The sequence below is a fragment of the Rutidosis leptorrhynchoides genome, chromosome 11 (assembly GCF_046630445.1).
Source record: "Rutidosis leptorrhynchoides isolate AG116_Rl617_1_P2 chromosome 11, CSIRO_AGI_Rlap_v1, whole genome shotgun sequence".
Taxonomy (NCBI): Eukaryota; Viridiplantae; Streptophyta; class Magnoliopsida; order Asterales; family Asteraceae; genus Rutidosis; species Rutidosis leptorrhynchoides.
In genome coordinates, this window is record NC_092343.1 from 164,093,465 (window position 1) to 164,108,631 (window position 15,167).

The 15,167-nt window shown below is 34.5% G+C and overlaps 1 pseudogene; it reads right to left on the reverse strand.

Annotated features, from left to right (window-relative positions):
- Positions 1-1,787: 1,787 nt before the first annotated feature.
- On the reverse strand, positions 1,788-3,011 carry LOC139875182 (NAD-dependent protein deacylase SRT2-like; annotated as a pseudogene).
- Between the last annotated feature and the right edge of the window lie 12,156 nt (positions 3,012-15,167).

Sequence of the window (15,167 nt, forward strand, 5' to 3'; positions counted from 1 at the left end):
AGTGTTTCTTGGTTTCGTTGTGGCTGGTTTGTCGAGTTTTTTGTTTCTGGGTTTTGTTGTGGCTGATGCTTTCTTACTCTATCAACAATATAAATCTCAATAGGAGCATTTACAATTGCATATTGTAAAAACTCATGAAAGTCTTCATCATCATCAGTAATATCAAAAACATGATTATTAAAAACGTATATCATTGAAACAGCTGCATTGGGTGGAAATTCAATCTTTTTAAGAACATTTTTTAACAATATTCTCTGATTCATTGGTCTTACGGGCGCAATTGGGAGTCTTAACCGAATTCTAAAACAATCTTGTGGCATATACGTGGGTATGTTGTTAATATACTCAAAAGAACTACCGCGACATATATGAACAACAAATTTATCATCATTAACACAATTCATAAATACAAAAATTAGTGAAAAAAATGCTTAAAAGAGTGGCTATAATCTCTGAGTTGAATATGTTTTTAAATGTAATGAGACTGTGAATGCAAAGTTCCAGGGTCATTCTATATATAGATCAAAAACTTATCCGAAAAAATCTAGGAAATCTGACGAAATCTTATCCAGAAAATCCAATTCTAATAAGATAAGGACGCACGGTCGCAAGACGCAAGGTCACAAGCTTGCACCTTGCGAGGGCATTCTGGTAATATTTTTTTGGGCTTCAGGGCAATAATATGGATGTGAGTGGGCATTTTGACTATAATCCCTAAAATATACATATCACATCTGTAGTGTAATGTTTGGATATTCTTGTTATTGTAACTATAGTGTTATAAGGCGTTAGTTAGTTTTGTATCCATCCGTCAGGCACCAAAGTGACACAAATGTGAAGGTGCGTTTGTTTTCTCCCAACCAATCATAATTTTTCGTTAATTATATTTTTTTATTAATTAATTTATTTTTCACCCAATTTTCAATCGGATTTTACCACATCACTCTCACTACAACAAATTTGCTAGTTAACCACGCATAAATTTACACACTTTTAAGAAGTGTGTACTTTTTTATTAAATTTCTCACACTTGTAAATGTTTGTAAATGTAATACATTTATAAGTGTTGAATATCGTTATAGTTTCACACATAAAATTTGTGTTTGTACACACTGATAAGTGTGAACAAACTTTTGCTACAATTCTAAGTGTGAATTTTTTTTAACATTCAACATTTATAAATGTAACAAACTTATACATATTTATAAGTGTGAGGAATTTGGAAAAAAGCTCACACTTTCTTACAAGTGTGTAAAAATATGCTTGAACAATTGATAAATTTGTTGTAGTGTCTACCTAATGTTTAAAAACAAAACTGATAGTTGAGGTTAAAAAAATGTCAGAAATTGAAATTGGCAAATCACAATCTCGTTTCTGCTGACCCGCTGCCCATTATTGCACTTTTTGGCCAAAAAGTGCACAACTGACCGTGATATCACTGCCAAGGGTTAGAAATGGTCCAAATAAAAGACACAGCAATTTTATGACTGGGTATTGATTTGATTGAATACAATATACCCATTTCCAAATAGTGCTTATACAAACATTAATTTATCTTTGCATATTTACTGTGAAGGGAAAATAACTTTACTACACGAACATATATCAGTTTTAACAAACAAGAACATGTGGCACAGATAAGTTGTACCATACAGCATGCAAATAGTAGGATCTCAATATTTGCAGTAACCCATTAGGAGAAGTCGATGAAGTCAGCATCATGGATTAATTAATTTTAGGTTCCAACCACACGACAAACAATTAGTACGTATTGTTTGTTTGTAGTCTTAAAAAACAGGAACACTGAGCGATGAGGTGTTTAGAACTCGTGGTAATATCTGCAGTAACAGCCAACTGGAATCATGATTCAGGTAAATCTAAACTTACATTTAAATGGCCTTCAGGAACAACAGACCTCTCCCCGTCTCGCGTTAATTTTAAAATCTGCAATATCATCAGCTCGTGTTTTGCCAATATTGATACTAGTTACTAGAATTGGGTTACATCGGGTTTAAGAATTCAGTCACATTTTGAGCATGTTGGTATGTGGAAATCTTCTTTTCAGAATTTTTAATGGATTTCAATATCACCATCGGGTATACTAGTTATTCCCAAAACTCTTATCTGAATTGCTGCTGTCATAACCCAGACTTTCTATTGCTGCTGCCCACTGCAGTCAACTCGTGTAATTAATTTGTAACGTCCATAATAGTTATTCTCATGCAGGCACTGTTGTAACGCTCCCCAATTACTCCTTTTTAAGAATAGGCTGATCCTAGTCTTGCGTTAATCTTCAATCTGCAATATCGTCCACTCGTGTTTTGCCAATATCTATAATTGAAGTAGCTGCACCAGCATCATGAGCTGCTCTGTACAATTCATGTACATTTCTCAATTAAACAAAAAAACCCGACAAAAATACCAAAACATAGTAACATTCACGTCAAATGAATTTGCATGAACATTTGTACCGGACAAGTCGGAAAGCAGACATCGTCATAACCGATGAACCAAAAACGAGGAAAGCATCACACCCGGCAGAAGCTTCCATAGCTAGTTAGCGACAATCGCTCAAACTTTTCGTACATTATCACAAAAAAAACAACCTTTAAAAAGAGACAAACTAAACCTATTAGTCAATTAGATCCAGTAATTACGGATTTCATGTATTGATACTAGTTATTAGTAGATTTGGGTTACATCGGGTTTGAGAATTCCGTCACACTTTGAACATGTTGGTATGTGGAAATTTTCTTCCCAGAATTTTTCATCGATTTCAATATGATATGGATCTTCCGAATTAATACTAATTGTAGAAGATCACAAGCTAAAGTGACGAACACCCAATATTAAGAATAAGTGTTGTATCATAAAACCAATAGAAGTAATCCATTGATTATTGAATTAACCGATCTATAATTTCCAAAACCGAATTCTAACTAACAACTATATGTCTTACACTGATGCGTAACTTCAGTTATTTTGACATCACGTGCAGAGCCTGTGCCCATTAAGTAAAGTCCATAACATCATAATCCGGACCTTCTATTGCTGCCGCCCACTGCAGTCAACATATATACTTAATATACTTATAATGTCATAATAACAATACTGAGAGGAGTGAAGTGTATAGAATCAGTTGCTTGACATAGACTTTAATTGACTCGATTAGAGACGCTCCCCCTAAAAGATGCTGTGAGGTCACACATTTTATCAAAAAAAAAATGGGCGTACAAATGGAAGAAAAGGATGTCATGTCAAAGTTTTGTGTATTCAAAAAGCTAATCCGGTTGGCTTATTATAAAGAAGCTAACGCAGTATGAGGTGGACTAGGGTTAGCTTCGTTAAATTTCCTCCATCCTGCATAACTCCTAGCCCAATACTGCCTTCATGCACGGCTTGAACAACTAAATTGCTACACCCCGAAAAATTATAAAAAAGAAGTACAAATCAGGATTCCTCAAATAGAAAAATGCAGATAGTATCAACTGAATGTAATGTATTGAATTTACCTGATGAGTGATTGGCTTGAAACCAGTACTGTAAGCTCCATTCGGGCTTTTGCACCAATTATGATATTAGACAGGAGAGATGAATGATGTTACTAACAGGGATACATATAATGAGTAAACACAAACAGATTACCAGCAGATAACAACCACTAAACAGAATATGTCCCTTTATAAACCAAAATATCAGGTGGTTAAAATGGGAAGGTTAGGTAGTTGGTGGGTTGCCGATCAAGTATGTACAAGGTTGCACTACCCTGGAACACTTTTTTGTCCAAACTTTTGTACAAACTAGCTCATCAAATATGATTACAGAATATATAATTAGACATGCAGATTATCAGCAGTTGACAACTACTAAACAGGATATGCCCCTTACTCCGTTTATGAAACCAGACTATTAGGTGGTAAAATGGGCAGGGTAGGTAAGTGCTGGGTAACTTAGGTACGTGTGAGGTTGCGTTGACCTGAAAGACTTTATGTCCAAATTTTCATGTAAATAACCAGGATATCATATCCAAAATATATGACTTTGATAATAAACTAGTAATATTTTTTGATTAAAGTGATTTAGGTGGTTTTTATGGACCGAATATACACGTTGGGTGTCTTTCAACTCATTTGAACCATTCTCTATTAAGATAGTACTTGATATGCTACCTTCTGCCCCGTTGAGAAATATAATGTAACCCAAATTGATTCAGTTACAAATAAATTGTTCTAAACTCTCACATCTACAGAACACAGAACGGAAAACATAACAATCATGAATTACCTTGTATAATCGGGAATACCACATTCTGTGCTTATCCCAGCTCCAGTCAAAACAACAACTTTGTTACTGCATAACGTAACGAACAGACCATTTCATACACTGTAGATCAGCTTAAACATTCAATAACCACACCAAATATGACTCCATCAGGACATACCTTCTATCGAAAAATTGATACAAAAGATTGACATCTTTAGCGGTTGGTGGATCTGCATCCGGGACCACTTTTCTGTCTTTTAATGAATCTAATAATAAATCTTGTAGTTAAAAATTTGGCAGTGGATATAATTCATTTAATATATTGCAGTTGGATTAAACTATAATGTGGACTTATTCGAATGTTCAATCACAAAGACTACTTCAAAAGTCTTCTTCCATATTATATACAGTTGAACAATTTTGTGAATACTTTAAATAATGTTAATGTTGTGTTTGAACTGATGTAGTTAGAGCCTTAAACGTATAAAATTACAATGAACATTTAGACTATAAAGCAATATTTAATTAAAAGCATGTTATCAATTGAGCATAACCCCTTTAAAAAAACTTTAGTAGTGTTCCGGAATTTGAATCCACAAAATCACATAATGACTCACATCACATGGATCTAAGATGACCTAGTAATCTGTATCTTGATATCCCCACAAGAATTCTCAGGTTCAAAACTCAAAACTCTAGCTGCAGATCTTGGTTGACCATGTAACATTGCTTATGAACGTTATGAATAAAGTAGTGATGAATTCGTCGCCCATTGGTTTGAAAACAAACCTTTCAATTACAAAGTTTCTTAAACAGGATAGTAGTAACCACGTATTGATTAAAAATTTGACTTAATTACAACAAAGAAACAAAATATCTTTAACATAAAAACCGCACAAGGTAAAAAATCCATCATATTTGAGCATCTTGGTATGCCGAGATCTTGATTTTTTTTCAACAGAAGGAAAAAAAAATATTAAAAAAAAATTAAGTAGAGTACTTTAGTAATTTTAAAATTTTAATTGAACAAGGGACCTATTCTGCAAAGAAAGTTGGTTTTGGAAAATACACATAAAACAAAAGTTGAGGGATGATTAACGTATTAAACTACCGTGACATAAACCCTTGAACTCTGAAAAACTTACAACGAAAAGGCACTACAAATTGGGCGATAAACTCCAATCGGTACTCCTATGGATTCATCTGTAATTCTTAATATCGGTAAGTTTATTTCTACCTCATAAATTGTTTGATTCTTGAAAGCGTTTAGCTGCAGACGTTTAGCTGCTAGCGTTTAGCTGCAAGCGTTTAGCTGAAAGCGTTTAGCTGAAAACGTTTAGCTGAAGCTTTTTAAATGTATTTAATTGTTTGGCAAAGTAGCTGGAGCTGTTATAAATAAGTAAAATGACAAAAATTGTCACTAGAAAAAAATACTTAAATATCATTATTTTAGTTTAATAAAACATAGTCATTACCAAATAACCGAAAACATATATAATACTACTAATAACCGAAAACATATATAATACTACTAAATTATTAATGACTATCATACTTGTTCTTTAGAGCTCTATCACTGTTGAATTTATGTTTTATAGCTCTTTCAAACTCTGGTTGAAGGGATACCCTTTTAAATGGAGAAGTTCGACCATACTTCGTGATATATTTATTTAAGAACTGAAAAAATTCCAAAACCATCTCTTTTGTCCAGTTTTCTTTTTTTGCATTCTCGGGTTTTGAGGCCATCTAACAACATGATGAGATACGAATGATACTTTAATACTTAATTTAAACTACTTGATTATCTTAACCTTATAAAATTACTTTATACACAATTCCATTACTCTTAAATAAAGTCTACCACCATTATTCAATAATTTTTATCACTATATGAAATATGATATAAATTCATGTTTATCAATTACATAGCCTTATAGCATTATCTCCTAATGGGACAATAGCAGTTACACACTCATAGCATTGTAATCACATGGAGCTTATATAGTTACACAAATAGTTTATACAGTTACACAAACGGATGACAATAGTAGCTACGAGAGAACAAGATCTAGTTGCAGCATATCAGTAAACAATATGTCAATATACATACATCATACATGTATATACAATATACAACAACTGATTATGCTACAGTTATTACAATTTTGATTACGATAATGATTTTACCAAATAAACATACAATACAAACATATATACATTATACAGTACCATCTTTACGAAATATGTGATTTAATAGAATATTTATATTATATATATAATATATATATTTTGAAAATATATCGATATTGATAATACACAAATTTAACATTGATATATCTAACTCGGTAACTAAAAATTGGATGCCGCAAAATATGTTGGATGTACGTGAGAGCATTTCTAATATATATAAGAGGGGGTATTTAAGTAAACTAAACCCCAAAAGCTCTTGTAACTTTCTAAACGCTATGTCATAAAGCGTTTCAATTATGAGCTTCTTGGAGCTTTTTCAATCCCATTAAAAGCTTTAAGCTATGTCAACCACACGAATCTATTTATTAAATATGAGCTTTTTCTTAAAAGCAAAAAGCTAGAAGCTCGAAAAAGCTCCTAAAAGCGCCTTGCCAAACATACCCCAAAAGGAGTTAAATTATTAAATAGGAGCTTTTTCATAGTGATATGAACTTTCTGAATTCAATGAATCGAGAAAGTTCTTCGAAACAACCTGGAAGCGTCGAATTAAGAATCAGCTTCGGAATTGAATCAAATTGAACTTGTATTGATGTTACTCAAATTACAGTTCAAGATTACAAGAGAAAAGGGGGAAGAAAGTGTGATCACACACATACAAATTCATAAGCTAACTATTGTGTTACAATGGATCCTAACTATATACTACTGCTAGGTCACAAGATGATAAATTGACGGTTATCAGTTAACAACTTTTGAACTCTTAACACCTCAGGTGCAATGCACGACTCTAATGTCACGTGTGTGGCACAATATGGTTAAATCCATAACAATCCCCTTCCCTTAAAAACATTCTTGACCACAAGAATGGGAATTATCATCAAAATCAGATCTGCAGCATGTTGTCTCACCTTTGCACTAGTGTTCAGATGCCACGTTATAGTACCACAGATTTGAGGGAGGTATGACTTTACACGTAGCCCAAGAAAGGTAATGACACCAACCCCATTCATGAGAAGCTCTTTTAAACAAGGCTCTATATCAGATGCAGCTAGATTTGGTAAAGTTTTCTCACTTTTTTCCATCACAACTCTTATATAAGGCCCACTTTCATCTTTCATGTTTCCACCTATTCTGGCCACAATGATAGAAACACCATCTTCATTTTCTATCTTGACAGTATTCTTAACAAGCTGCTTATAACTTCTAATGCCTAAAGCCATCCTTCTAACCAAAAAGTTTCTCAAAATCACTGGAAGGATATCACTACAAATGTAATTTGTCTCAACACCTTCAGTACTCACACATTGCTCCACCGCCTTTATTACAATTTTCTTTGTTTCTTCATATGGAGACCACACCGTATTTATACTTGTAGTCTCCTCTGCTCCAGAATTATGAGTCACACTTTGGATTTGGAAAGCTCCATTCATACGTTCTACAAGGGTGTGGATCTGAGTGTATCGTGTCCACAATACACTAGTCGTTTCCATCTCAAAATTAATAAGCAATGATGTTGTGGCATCAGTGCAAAGGTTCCCATGCAATTCCATCAAACCACCAGTTACATTCATATCATTACATATACCAAAATTCATTTCATGGTCATGTACTTGCCTACTGTTCAAAATTTTCAATGGTTTAATTGCCATAATTCCATCATTGTTCATATGTAACAATGTTCCCATCATTTCGATCAGTATATTCAACACCTCAGCAAGTCTATGAGCAACTTCTTTAAACACCCTATTTACCCTAAAAATAGGCCACAAATTGATAATCTTTATCTTTTTCCTCCTAGGCCATTTCCATAAGTCAAACATCATATGTTTTTCCCCTAATGAGGAAAAATGAAATTTCTTTAAAACAATAATGGTCATGTTACCTTTAACATAAGCTTCAAAGCCAACATCCATTACTTGAAAGTAAGTGATTTCATGATTATTTTCTACTGAGCAAGAAATGGAAGTTCTCGAGTTAACCTTTTTGATGGCCCTTTCTATTCCATCATTCTGATTTGTCCTTTCTATGCCATCTTTATGATTTGTCCTTTCTATTCCATAACTCTTATTCTTTGGGTGATTCTTTGGGTCCTTCTGAGTGGTTCCGTTGATAGATTCTTCGTTCACATAATCAGAAGCAAATGAATCTGAATACACTAGATGACTTGGACTAATTACAAATATTAGTGACAAACTCATCTTCTAACTCATTACTAACCACAACTTTATCTTGGATATCCTCTTCCACTAATGTCGGTTTAGGCTTACCTTGATCATCTTTATCAATTTCATCACAACTATCAGTAACAGATACAAAAGCTAACTCATTTTGATCACCTTTACAAACCACTTCACAGTTATCAGCAGCAGCTAACAATAGTTATATCATTACTGTTTTTTATGCTACCTGAATCTTCCACGCTGAGAAAAGGTAGTGATTCCAAACAAGGTTTGTTCACTAAGTCAATTGAATTACCAAAACTAACCAAACAACAAGAACTGTCGTTATTCACTTCATTTGAAACCTTATGAGTAGAAGTAGGTAGCAATGAGGAACTAGTTCGTTTCTTAATGACATTGTTGATATCTTCTTGCACCCTAGCCAAACAACAAGCATCATGAAGGGTTTTGGGTTCGAACATGCTAACACCTTTCTTAATTTCCTGTTGCAACCCCCAAACAAAGATATCTATGACATACGATTCATTTAAACCCATATTTTGAAACAAGGAATTAAATGCTTCATAATATTCTTGAACCGTCCCATCTTGTTTGACAATATTTCTATTTGACATTTTATCAAACACCTTATGTGCATCATGATCATTTACCATTAAACTTCTTGAATTGGCAACAAAATCTGAACTACATACTGAATCATTAAAAGAATAGCACGAGGAATGTGAATTTCGATTCTTACCTTGTTTTCTATCATTAAGGTTGTGTACTTCACTCATCAGAAATTCTTGACTTATTGCCAATACATCTAATTTTGTGGTCATCTCTTCAGTCATCTTCTTGATTGAATCACAAAGTTGCAGAAGTTAATTTTTGATATCTTGATTCGAATTTGGGATTCCAACAGTAGCCATTGATTTGTTTTTAATCTTTGAATCGAAAGAAAGAAAAGAAAAAAAAAATTGGTCCAGAAAAGTGTGGCTCTGATTACCAATTGATATGAACTTTCTGAATTCAATGAATCGAGAAAGTTCTTTGAAACAACCTGGAAGCATCGAATTAAGAATCAGCTTCGGAATTGAATCGAATTGAACTTGTATTGATGTTACTCAAATTACAGTTCAAGATTACAACAGAAAAGGGGGAAGAAAGTGTGATCACACACATACAAATTCATAAGCTAACTATTATGTTACAATGGATCCTAACTATATACTACTGCTAGGTCACAAGATGACAAATTGACGGTTATCAGTTAACAACTTTTGAACTCTTAACACCTCAGGTGCAATGCACGACTCTAATGTCACGTGTGTGGCACAATATGGTTAAATCCATAACACATAGAAGCTAAAAGCTCCAAAAAACCTCAAAAAACACACCGCCAAACATGCCCTATTCTATAATAATACATGCATTATTTATCCAGTTGAACTCGTAGATTCCGGTTTACCAATTCGACTGATTATAATTGTTATAACTTAGTTAGCGGTTTATTCGAAACATATTCAAGTGACCGGAATTTAACCTAGATATATGTTAGAAGCCCTAAAAATAAAGCAGGAAGTATGAATGGATTACTTTAGGTTTTCGCAGAATTATACAATGTTTACAAGTTTTTTTTTGTCTATACTGATGTCTGATTATAAGATGCAACATAGTGAAAGCGAAACCCTGATTTCTTGAAAATTGATAAAAGATTAAGAGAGCTAGAACCAGCCTTTTTAACATGAAGAACTGGTAATACCTTGAATTAAATGTTGGCCCTACTTATAACTCTGTAGGTATTTTGGCCTACAGCTTGCTTTTCCATAGTACTATTGCTTTATGATGGTCACTATTACAACTATTTAAGATTTCGTATCTCTCATTCATACCCTTAATAACCTTATAAACCTTCTTGTCTGACTACTCAGCTTTTTTTAATTTTGATGCCCACTTTGTTTATTTCTGCAGTCGACTTGGTTTCTATCTTTGAGATGTGTGTTGCTATCTCTACTTCCCCTTTCAATATTTCATGCTTTTATTGTGACCATCAGATGGTTAAGTACACTTGTATTACTAACTACTAAGTTCTACCACTTAGTATGTCATTCGGCATCATTCCAATGTCTGTTGCATCACTATACAACCCTATATATAAGTTTTCCTAGTTTCATGTATTTGTTTTATATTAACCCAGTCTTGGTTTTCTTAAATTTAATGACAGGTAATAATAACAATAATACTAAGAGGAGGTTTGTAACTTGTACTGAAGTGGATAGAATCAGTTACTTGCCAGAGAATTTGATAGAATTGATTTTAGAGAAGCTCCCCATTCAAGATGCTGTGAGGACACACGTTTTATCAAAAAAAAGGGCATAAAAATGGACCACATTGAGTTCGCTGGTTCTTGATGAACATTTCTTGGAAAAGTTAGCCAAAAATGGAGCTTTTGGTCATAATGGGTTTATTACAATCTCAAACCAAATCTTTAACTTTCTCAAAGGTCCCCGCTTAAAGTTACATCTCCACATACCATACGTGGCTCTTGATAGTTTCCAAGAAGTCGATCAATGGATTTTATCCTTGTCAAGAGATGGTGTTAAAGAACTCGTCCTTATTAATAAAAACCGACGTTATCGACACCCATGTTATTTTTTTAGTTGTCTAGAAATGAGAATGCTAGAACTTGAAAACTGTATCATTAAGCTGCCACTCGATTTTTAAGGATTTCTCTATCTCGAAGATCTCGTGCTCAGGAATATTGAATTTGGGGCTAACTTGAATGGAACTATCATTAACTTACCACAACTTAAGAAGTTGAAAATGGATGAATGCACCAATGTTTATAATTTCAAGATCAAGTCTACAAAGTTGTTTCAGTTAGTGCTCAGGACTTGCCCTGCTGCAACTTTGCTTCAGTTGTTGCATATTTAATGCCTTAGTGTGGTTGTTATACTTTTCAAAAAAACTATTCAGGGAGTTGAAAGACTTTATTTGGCTAGCTTGTTAAGTAATATGCCATGTCTTGTGGGTTTAGTTATCGACGGGTATTTTCTCCAGGTACCATTTGAATTTTAAATTCTAATATTTAAATTTTGCTCTTCATCATTTTGTGTTTGAGCAAGTGAACTTACCATTCAACTCTTGTGTATAGTTAGTTCTCATATATTATTTCGTATCATCTTCCAACCATATCTTCTTTGTTAACTTAAAATCTTACCTTCACCCTCACAGTTTTCAATTGCGGAAAATATTCCCAAGTGGCTTCCACACCCAGCTAATAGTTTAAAGTGTCTCTACTTAATAGACTTCAAATTTGGTGATTTGTATCAACTTCAAGGTGTTTTATGTATCCTACGGAACTCGCCCAACTTGAGACGACTCGATGAGTACAATGAGGTAAAGAGTGCTAAACGTTTCTCTTGTGTTTTTTTGTTGTTTGTGCATATATAGTAATTTAATGTGGGTTCCTTTTATACACCGTCAGTCTCACTTTTAATGTATTTCTAGGATCTTCCAAACGTGCATTTGGATGTGAAACCATCATTAACTTATCTGGAAGCTTCTGACTGTTTGGACCAGACATTGAACCGCTTGAAAACTATAAATATAATGGATGTAGAAAGATCAAAGCCCTTGTTGCTCTTTATAAAGCTTCTACTTGAACATTCTCCCACACTTGAAAAAATATCAATCCGACCACGTGCTACTGCTGATGCTCAGGAAAAGTACAACTTCTCTAAGGATGTTACACGGTTCCCACAAGCTTCCTCGAAAGCAGAGCTTCACTACTTGGATCCGTAACTAGAATGCACTAATAACTTTAATTTACTTTATAATTTAGTTGTGTTCTGATTGTATGCATATATGTTATGGGTTTTCATTTTTTATGTTTTGTATGCTGTAGCACTTGAGTATTGTAATACGTAAAATTGGAAAGCTGGTTATTGCAAAATTCTAATTTGCTGTATGTATATACTGTTTGATAAACCCAATTATTGGCAAGAAATAAGTTTATGGTTGATCATTAACTGAATTTTGCACCTTCACCATGGTCATGAGTGTCATATCTTCAAGTTATTCAGTCTGGTTCTTTAACTCGTTGGGTGGTACTATAAAATCGGTAACCTTACTGGTATTTATCTATACTTTGCGAGCAGCTAGCAGTCGGTTCGGTTTATCAAAAACTAGATCAAGTGTTCCTTACACGATAGTTCTGTAACAAGCATCTTTGAAAAAAGACAATTCACAGATTGATTTGTTTGGATAAAATATACATATCACATCTATAGTGTAATGTTTGGATATTCTTGTTATTGTAACTATAGTGTTATAAGACCTTTTCCAACCCTCCGTTAGCTTCCCCCCATTAGATGATGTGTAAAAAACTGACAACTGCTGTCAGGCACCGAAGTGACACAAATGTGAAGGTGCGTTTGATTTCTCCCAACCAATCACAATTTTTCATTAATTATATTTTTTCATTAATTAATATTTTCCCACCCAATTTTCAATCAGATTTTACCACATCACTCTACCCAATATTTGAAAAAAAAATTGATATTTGAGGTTAAAAAAATGTCAGAAACATTGCCAAATCACAGTCAGATTGTACTTTTTGACCAAAAAGTGCACAACTGCCCGTGATATCACCACCAAGGGTTAGAAATGGTCCAAAGAAAAGACAACAGTTGGGATTATCATTTTTTTGCCCATTTTTTCACCCTTTTTTGCCTCAGAGCCAAAAAAAAAAAAAGATTGCCAGAATGCACGCGCAAGTTACAAGAAACCTTGCGACCAGACCTACGCAAGGCGCAAGTTTGCGACCTTGCGTCCTTGCGTTTTTGCTGTTATATAAAAAAATCTGTTGTTTTTCTCACTTTCTCCATTTGCTCCCTTACGACCATTTCACACACACTAACACCTTGCGTGTTCGATTCCTGACCCGTTACACTAACCACCATCATTGTCGAACATTTGGAGCATCACCATCATCATCACCACCATCATTCGTCATCATCACCACTATCAGCATCACGACCACCATCACATCAACGCAGAAACCCTAATATCTTACAAACCGCCTTAGATCCGTGTTTTAATCGACGATGGTAGAAGATTAGAGTAGATCTCAGAGTCAATCTCAGGTTAGTGCCACTCATCCTCTCAAATCGTTCAATCTCTCTCACTCAAATAGTTTCGCACACCAAGTGCTCGATTAAAAGCCTCATCGAATATTTTGTGTTGTTTTAATGTTATGGTTGTTTCTACTTGATTATTTTCACAAACATATGCTTTTTTAAGCGGCATTAATTAGTTTTACTGTGAATTTATGGGAAAGATTGTGAAACATATTGGGCGCAAGGTAGACCTTGCGTCCTTGCGCTTTGTTGGTCGTTGATGGCGCAAGTTAATGCTTGCATCCTTGCACCTTGTGAATGTAACAGGCGCAAGGCAGTGTTTTAATCGATGATGTGTAAATTTGTTCTCGCGTCTTTGCGGATGGTATTTTTTAACATAAAATTCTTTGTTTTCAGGGATATGTTGAAGCCAAGCTAACGATGAAGAATATGCTGACTCTTATACCTGTGGTGAAGAAAGCGTTGGCTGAAAATCAACAAACAAATTTTAGAACAACATGTTTCGGTCCGTGGTAAGATTTAGTATACACGAGCAATGATCCCGGTCTAGTAAATGCCATGCTCCAACGAAAAACTGAGCGGCCGACGGGAATAGATGCGAGGTACCCAGCCGAAGAGGAGGAAATATGGTTCAGTTTTCGTCATAATTTCCAAATTACATTTGGTAGACGGGAGTTTTGTCTAATTACGGGTTTTATGTTTGGTCACCGGACGAACATGGCAATATTCATCCCTAGTAATTATGATGTACAGTTACCGCCGATTAGACGACATTGCTTCCCGAAGCATCCAACAAATTCTAACATTACGATTAACCATATCCAAAAATTATTCAAATGATCATGGTGATGTTATTGTTAGTGACGAATACGTTGTGCGACTCGCAATTATTTTGATTGTCGAGAGGGGATTTTTGGGTAAACAAGGGCTTCATGTGGTGAGCAAGAAGTACCTTCGGTTGGTGGAAGATTTACAAAAAATTAATGAGTACCCATGGGCGAATCATATTTGGGAACCCACGTACGCAGCAGTTAACGAGGGGTTTCAATCTCGGGAATTCTAGTTAGAGGTCAATAGGGGGTACACTATGGCGGGATTTATGTGGGCTTTTAAGATTTGGATTCTTGAGGCATACTGTCGTACGATTAAATGTTTGGCAGAAAAGACAGACAAGGATGGAGTATCGAGGGCCGTATTTTGGAAACGTACCTCGGCCGAGGCTTTTTTGATAACTGATTACATTCGAATTCTTGACGTTATGGTTAGTTTAAATTCATATATCTATTGTTTTTACGTTAATTATACCTTTTTAATAAAATAAATGTGACAAAATTGCTGACTGTCCAGGCGCAACGTAGGTGTTGCGACCTTGCGCCTGATTTAACGGACGCAAGGTATTTCCTTGTGTCCT